General features: G+C 36.3%; 1 pseudogene; it reads right to left on the bottom strand.

Moving 5' to 3' along the window:
* Positions 1–7,130: 7,130 nt before the first annotated feature.
* LOC140498397 (L-lactate dehydrogenase A chain pseudogene) lies at positions 7,131–8,587 on the bottom strand (annotated as a pseudogene).
* Between the last annotated feature and the right edge of the window lie 310 nt (positions 8,588–8,897).

Below are 8,897 nucleotides of genomic sequence, written 5' to 3'. Positions count from 1 at the left end.
AAATGACAAACCAACGCCTAGTTCATGGAGTGTTGTGAACTTCTGAAGCGTATATGCTTACATTGAAAATTTAACATAGGCTTTTGTGAGCTTCTTTGATCTGACTCAGGTTCCTTGGATAGAAGGTATGAGGAGGATTGGTTTTGAACAAGAATCACTTAGTATGTACATGGAAACAGGGGGTGTTTAGAAAAGGCTAAAAGAAGCTGTCTTTTTTAATTTTGGAGAATTTGGAACTCCAAATCCTTCTTGGAATGTCTCTCTTAAGAAGCTTAAAAAGCATACTAGTGTAAGCCCTCCTTCTAATTGTGATCCTACCTTACTTATGACTATATTGATGCCAAGTAAAATCCTGATTTTAAAAAAGTGAATGAAGGCCTTTATTTATGATGTAGAAGCATTAAATCTGACTGAATGGTCTCTATAAAATGCTTCCATTAACAGAATTACTGGGCTGGAAAGAACTTAAAGCTCAACTAGTACAAAATGCTCATTTTAGAGATGAAGAAATGAAGGCCAATTGAAGCGAAATGAGTTGCCTAAGCTCAGCTGATTCTTAAGTACCTTTTTGCATTTCATCAAAGAAAGATACAAAGGTCAAATCTAAATTATTTTATCTTTATAAAAGAAATAACATGAACATGTGTTTTTGTCTAAAAGGAAAAGAAAGTAGAAATATTGTTTTCTTTTTTATTTTTCCAACAACATTAATTTATTGTTTATCCCATTTTTGCTACATATAAAATAGCCACAAAATGAATAACTTGAAATTTCCAGAACAAAAAATGAGATAGTATACTAAGAAAATGTAATAACAAGTCTGAACTGGCAAAAAAATATTTCCTTCTCTTGTGACATCTTATATTTTGAGAATCACCCAAAAATTAGGCTACAGCCACAAAGTGAAATATAAATGGAGACAATAGCAACAATAATAAAACTATGTGTATATTATACTTTCTTTTTATGAGAATTTATCTTTAATTGAATTATTTTATTTTGAGTGTTCAACAATCACTTCCATATGTCTTAGATTTTTTTTCCATTCCCTCCCCCTTATTTCCCCTCCCTCCCAACTCCCTCCCTGAGACAATGTACAATCTTATATAAGTTCTATACTTGTACATTCCTATTAAATGCATGTTGCATAGAAGAAATAAAATGAATGGGAGAAACAATAAAATAAAACATAATACAAAAGAACATGATCTGTTTCTATCTGCGATGCAATTCCATAGTTCTTTTTCTGGATGTGGAAGGCATTTTGCCTCAAGAATCCACTGGAAATTTTTTTAAGTCCATGCATTTCAATGAAATGCTAAGTCTAACAGAAAAATTCCTCACACACTGTGGTTGGTACTGTGTACAAAGTTCTCATGGTTCTGCTCCTTTCACTCAGCATCAGTTCATATAAATCTTTACAGGCTTCTGTGAAGGCTTCCTGTTCATTGTTTCTCATAGCACAACAGTATTCTATCCCATTCATATACCACAACTTGTTCAGCCATTCTCCAGTTGATGGGCATCCCCTCGATTTCCAATTTTTGGCCACCATAAAGACAGCTGATATAAATATTTTGGTACATGTGGAAACCTTTCCCATGTCTATGATCTCTTTGGGATACAGAAGCAGTGTTGCTGGGTCAAAGGGTATGCACATTTTTGTATCCCTATGGGCATAGTTCCAAATTGCTCTCCAAAATGGTTGGATCAGCTCACAGCTCCACCAACGATAAATTAGTGTTTCAACTCTCCCACATCTTTTCCAATATTTATCATCTTCCTGTTCTGTCATGTTAGTCAATCTGATAGGTGTGATGTGGTATCTCAGAGTTGTTTTGATTTGCATTTCTCTAGTCAATAGTGATTTAGAGCATTTTTTCATATGGTTCTAGACAACTTTAATTTCTTCCTCTGAAAATTCCCTGTTCCTATGCTTTGACCATGTATCAATTAGGGAATGACTTGTATGCTTGTACATTTGACTCAGTTCTCTATATATTTTAGATATGAGGCTTTTATCACAGACACTACAAAAATTCTTTCCCACTTTTCTGCTTCCCTCCTAATCTTGGTTGCATTGGGTTTGTTTGTGCAAAAACTTTCCAATTAAATGTAATCAAAATTATCCATTTTGTACTTCATAATATTTTTTAACTATTGTTGGGTCATATATTTCTCCATTCACCATTAATCTGACAAATGCACTATTCCTTGCTCCCTTAATTTATTTACAGTATCAATCTTTATACCTAGATCGTATATACATTTATTTATTTATCATGTATACATTGATACATTACTTTATTCTTGTGTACAATGTCAGGCATTGATTTATGCCTAGTTTCTCTCACACTGTTATCCAGTTTTACCAGCAACTTTTGTTGAACAGTGAGTTCTTATCTCAAAAGCTGGCCTCCTGGGGTTTATCAAAAAGTATATTACTAAATTAATTTACTACTGTGTCTTGAGTGCCTAACATATTCCACTGGTCAGTCCCTCTTTTTTTAAGCCAGTACCAATTTATTTTGTTGATTGCTACTTTATAATACAATTTGAGATCTGGTATAATTAGGTCACCTTCTCTAGCATTTATTTTCATTAGCTCCCTTGATATTCTGAACCTTTTGTTTATCCAGATGAATTTTGATCGTATTTTTTCTAGCTCTAGAAAATAATTATCTGATAGTTTGTTTGGTATGGCACTGAATCAGTAATTTAATTTAGGTAGAACAGTCATTTTTGGTATATTAGCTCTTTCTAGTTTAGGTATCAGAACCATATTTGTATCATAACAAGAATTTGGTAGGCCTCCTTTTTCAGCAATTTTCCCAAATAGTCTATGTAGTTTTGAAATTAACTGTTCTTTAAATCTTTGATAGAATTCACTTGTAAATCTCTCTGAACCTGGTGACTTTTTTTCCCCAGGAAATACATTGATGGTTTATTCAGTTTCCTTTTCTGAGATGGGGTTATTTAAGTACTCAAATTCCTCTTCTCTTAATCTGGGTAATTTGTATCTTTTAAAATAATCATTCATCTCATTTAGAGTGTTCAATTTATGGGCATACTGTTGGGAAAAGTAATTTCTAATTATTGTTTTAATTTCTTCCTCATTGCAGATTATTTCACACTTTGTAGTTTTGATATTGATAATTTGGTTTTCTTCTTTCTTTTTTTAATCAAATTGACCAAATGTTTATCAATTTTATTGATTTTGTCATGAAACCAACTCTTAGTTTTATTTACTAGTTCAATAGTTTTCTTTATTTCAATTTTATTAATTTCTCCTTTGGTTTTCAGTATTTTTAATTTCTTCTTATTCTAACTGTTTTAGCTGCATTTCCAATTCATTGATCTCCTCTGTCTCTATTTTATTCATGTACCATTCAAGGATACAGTACTTCCAGTAAGAACTGCTTTTGCAGTATCCCATAAAATTTGGTAGGTTATCTCATTAATACCATTTTCTTGAATGAAGTTGTTAATTGTTTTTATAATTTGTTATTTAACCCACTCATTCTTTAGGAGTAGATGATTTATTTTCCAAATAGTTTTTGGCTTATATTTCCATGGCCTTTCATTACATATAATTTTTATTGCATTATGATCTGAGAAGGATGCATTGACTTTCTCTGCCTTTCTGCATTGGATTGTGAGGTTTTCATGGCCTAGTAAATGGTCAGTTTTTGTATATGTGCCATGTACTGCTGAGAAAAAAAGGTATATTCCTTTCTATCCCCATTCAGTTTTCTGCAGAGATCTATCATACCTACCTTATCCACAATTTTATTCACCTCCTTAACGTCTTTCTTTTTTATTTTGAGGTTAGATTCATCAAGTTCAGAGAGTGGGAGGTTGAGGTCTCCTATTAGTATAGTTTTTTTGTCCATTTCTTCCTTCAACTAAATGCACCCTTAAATTCTCCTCTAAGTAATTGGAAGCTATACCACTTGAAGCATATATGTTTAGTAATGAAATTGCTTTGTTGTCTATTGTGCCTTTTAGCAGGATATAGTTTCCTTCCTTTTCTCTTTTGATTGAATCTATTTCTGCTTTTGCTTTGTCTGAGATTAGGATTGCTGCCCCTGCTTTTTTTTTTTTTTTTACATCAACTGAAGCACAAACTATTGTTCTCCAACCTTTTACCTTTACCCTGCTTGTATATCCCTGTTTCAATTGTGTTTCTTGTAAAAAATATATTGTTGCATTGTGTTTATTAATCCATTTTGCTCTCTGTTTGCATTTTATGGGAGAGTTCATCCCTTTCACGTTCACAGTTATGATTATTATCTGTCTTTCCTTCCACCCCTTTCCCCTTGTTTATACTTTTAGTTCTCCCTTCTCCCTTCCCCTCTACAACATAGGGGAATTTAATTCTTGACCACCTACTCCCTCAATTTTCCCTTCCTTTTTTCAGCTCCCCTCCCCTTTAATTCCCTTTTCCCTCAGTACTACTTCTTCCCTCCCTTTTAGCCTTCCCTCCGTTTCTTTCCCCTCTTCCCCTCTTACTGCATATAGAACTAGTTGTATTTCTATACTTATCTGAGTTTCCTGTACCCTCCTTGAATCCAAGAAGATGAGCATACCTCTCAAATTATCCTCATCTCCCTCCCCTCTTTCTCTGTACTGTGATATATTTGTGTGTCTCTTTCTGTGATGTAATTTATTTTTTTCTGCCTCTTCCTTTTCACATCTCCCATTACAATCCCTTCACACCCTTAAATCACATTTGTTATCATCACATCATTTAATTTATACCCATTCCCTCTATATATGTATATCCCTTTTGCATTTCACAATAAATGTACAATTTTCAAGATAAACAAGTGTCATCTTCTCTAACAGGGATGTAAACAGTTTGCTTATATTGAGTAACACGTTTTTTTTTTTTCCCCTCTTTACCTTTTCTTGCCTCTCTTCAGAATTGTGTCTGCAGGTGAATTTTCTCTTGAGCTCTGACTTTTCCTCAGGAAAGGCTGGAAATCTATATTTCTTGAATGTCCATATCCTTACCTGAAAGATTTTTCACAATTTTGCTGGGTAATTAATCTTTGGTTTTAATCTCAGCTCCTTTGCCTTATGGAATATCATATTCCAATTCCTTTCATCTTTTAATGTAGATGCTGCAAGGTCTTGTGTGATTGTGACTGTAACTCCTCAATATTTGAACTGTTTCTTTCTGCCTGCCTGCAGTATTTTCTCCTTTACTTGATAGTTCTTGAATTGGGCAATGATATTCCTTGGTGTTTTTACTTTGGAATCCCTTTCAGGAGGTGAACAATGAATTCGTTCAATGACTCTTTTGCCCTCTGGATCTAGGACTTCTGGGCAATTTTTCTTGATGATTTCTTGGATGGCATTGTTCAGACTCTTCTTTTCATCATGACTTTCTGGTAGACCAACAATCTTTAGATTTTCTCTCCTGGATCTATTTTCCAGGTCAGCTTTTTTTTCAATTAGATAATTTACATTTTCTTCTACCTTTTCATTCTTTATATTCTGTTTCACTGATTCTTGATGTTTCATAGATTCAATAACTTCTCCTTGCCTAAGTCTAATTGTTATCAAATTCAGTTAACTTTTGCATCTCCTTTTCCATCGTCCAATTCTTCCTTTTAAGGAACTATTTTCTCCAGTTAGTTTTTGTACTTGCTTTTCCATTTGTTGAATTATCCTTTTAAATTCTTCTCTGATTACTTTTTTTCATATTTTTAAAGTCATTATTCACTTTTTCTTCTATTTCTCTAATTTGGCTTTCAAAATCCTTCCTGAGTCCTTGCAGGAAGGCTCTTTGTGCTTCAGACAAGCTCATATCCCCTTCTGAATTTTCAGATGGGAGTGCAGTCTCAATGCTGAACTCTCGTATTCTTCTTTTGGTCCTTGTCCCCACAGAATGATTCTGTGGTCTTTTCTTTTCTGCTTTGCTTCTTACTCATGATAATCACTATTTTCCTGGCTTTTAAAGTAGATCTCTGCATCTGGGGTACAGGGGACTCTGTCCTACAGTATTTGTACCTGAGTCTTTTGTGTATTGTGGCGTCTGGTTCTTTCAGCTAGAAGCTAAAATGCTGCAGCTTACCTGGTGTTGAGCTGACTGGTGTTGAAAAGAAGAGGCCAGGTGAGGTTTGTTTGGGTTTCTACACAGTTATCCTGTATATAGCTAGTTAAGTGTGGGGGATGGGTGATCTGCCCACAAGAGGTCCCTTCTGCTGAGCTAGAGCATATGCAAGCTCAAGGGTTGGTGATCTCATCTGCACTTGTGTCTTCCCAGTTCCCCGGGGGTCCTGAGGCAAGCCTGGGGTCCTGTTGTGGGCAGATGCTGGCTTCACCACCCTGGGGCTCAGGATCCTCTCCCAGTTTGGTTTGGCTGGCTGGGGCATCTCTGATCCTACACTGGTCCCCTTCAGCCACAGCAAGAGTGACCTCTTTAGTGATCTTCCTAGCCTCATGTACTAAGAGACATTTTGCCCCTTCTGCTGCTCCCATTGATCCAGGGTTTTTCCCAGGGAGATATTCTCTGGGCTAGTCCAGATCAACAAGGGGAGAGAGATAGCAATTACCGATCATTTTGCCATCTTGGCTCCTAGGTATATTATACTTTCTTGACTGATAACTCCACTTTCTTTTTATCCATTAGGTAAAAAAGATGCTTCTTTCAGTGTAAGATGGAGAAACAAGTTAAGGGTCATTAAAATAAATCCTTACTTTTGGAAATAACTATTTTAACCTGATTGAGTAAGTATTCAGTAAATATTCATTAAGCAAATATTTCTTTAGTATCTATTACATGTAAGCCAAAAAAAGAGTGGTTACTAATGTAGGTAATATTGCTATTTGGATACATTCCTGGAATCTTAGAGATATGGTGTTTTCACAGAGATTGCCAATGTAGGGATATTTTCCAATGTTAATAATTTTAAGCAATTTTTCAGGTTTCAGATACAATAAAAGATAGAGCTGAGTATTCTTTTTTTTATCAGTTATTTGTTGTTTATTCAGTATTTAGGGTTAGTATGACACTTGAGGAATTGGTTGTGTTGTTGTACACATACAGATCTTTTTATGTAATATGGAAATTTACAGCTATTGATATATATATATATATATATATGACATATATATAGGCAGACAAAATCAGGTACTCTAGAAAGGTGATACATGGGGGCCATGCTGTAGTGCCCTAAAGGAGGGGAGGCACAAAGGTAATCAATGCATCAATAAAGAATTACTATTGTATGGTGTTTTGTATCCAGGAGTGTTATCTTCTGGACCTAAGGGAACTTGTAGCACCTACATACAAAGCAGGTAGTTTATATACCTGTGGGGCACTGGCTCTGCTTGATACCAACCACTGAGACTATACAGGTCATATTCCGCATCATATGCAAACTACAACAGGGTTCTATTCCCCATTTCTAACTTTAGGAAGAAACTAGAGTGTGTTCACAGGTTTTACACTTCTGGTGTTCAGTCACTAATCAGAGGAAGGATCTGGTCTATCTGAGAAGTAGATCATACATAACCCCTCAACCCCTGTCCTGTTCTCTTTATGGCAGCACATTCAAAGGCTTTAAAATTACAGCTCCTTCTGGATTCCCCAAAGAGTATCTGCGCTCTTCTTTAAACGGCTCTCCTCCTCCAGATTCAGTTGACCTTCACCACATCTGAAATGCCATTCTGCCCCAAGACACATGGGACACTAAGGAAGACATCCTCTTTAATGCCATATAGGCCCTTAATCATGGTGGAAATAGGATGCACTCTCCTAAGATTCTTCATAATGCTTTCTGCCAGATCTGCCACAGACAAACCAATGGCCCAGGAAGTGTAGCCCTTCAGTTTGATTACCTCATAAGCACTTTCAACCACCTGTTTATGAACATCTTTCCAATTTTCTGCATCAGCATCAGTTCCCAAAAGAAGGATGAAGGTTCTTTAGAGACACACCAGCAAGATTCACACCACTCCACACAGGCACACTGGAGTCTCCATGTTCCCCAAGGACCCATCCATGACAACTTAAAGAATGGACACCAAGTCTCTTCCCCATTAGGTAATGGAAACGGGCAGAATCCAGATTGCAACCACTTCCAATAACACGGTTTTTAGGAAAGCCACTTAGCTTCCAGGCCACATATGCCAAAATATCCACTGAATTGGAAACAATAAGCAGCTTGCAATTAGGGCTGTATTTAACAATATTAGGAATGATGAATTTAAAGATATTCACATTACGCTGGACCAAATTATGACGACTTTCTCCCTCTTGTTGACATGCCCCACCAGTAACAATGACCAGCTTTGAATTTGCAGTCACACTGTAGTCTTTGCCAGAAACAATCTTTGGCGTTTTGAGGAAAAGGCTGCCATGCTGGAGATCCATCATCTCTCCCTTTAGTTTGTCTTCTATTACATCAACTAGGACAAGTTCATCAGCCAATTCCTTTGTTAAGACACTAATGGCACATGCCATGCCAACTGCACCAACCCCAACAACAGTGATCTTGTTCTGGGGAACCTGGTCCTCCTTTCGGATATTCAAGATAAGCTGATCCTTGACAGTTGATAACATTTTGGAGGGTAGCTGGGGAGATAGGTAGTCAGGCTGTGAAAGTTCTGAGATAGATGAGAGGTTGCTGCTCCCAGGCTCACAAGAGCTGAGTATTCTTAAAGGTCAGAGGGATAGGGGCATTATCATCTGAGGGCAAAGGCATTGAATTTAAATTCCAAACCTGACACCTCTTCCCTGTGTGACCTTGGGCAAATAATTTTCTCTCCTCGGGCTTCAGTTTCCTTGTCCATAAATCACGAGAGTTAGATTCGATGACACCTGAAGTATCTTCTAGTTTTAGATCTCAAATTATTTGCCTTACCCCTGATGATTAGGAACTTAA

The sequence above is a fragment of the Notamacropus eugenii genome, chromosome 4 (genome assembly GCF_028372415.1).
Source record: "Notamacropus eugenii isolate mMacEug1 chromosome 4, mMacEug1.pri_v2, whole genome shotgun sequence".
NCBI lineage: Eukaryota > Metazoa > Chordata > Mammalia > Diprotodontia > Macropodidae > Notamacropus > Notamacropus eugenii.
The sequence above is the reverse complement of the archived record's forward strand: the minus strand, read 5'-3'. Positions and strand labels throughout refer to the sequence as shown.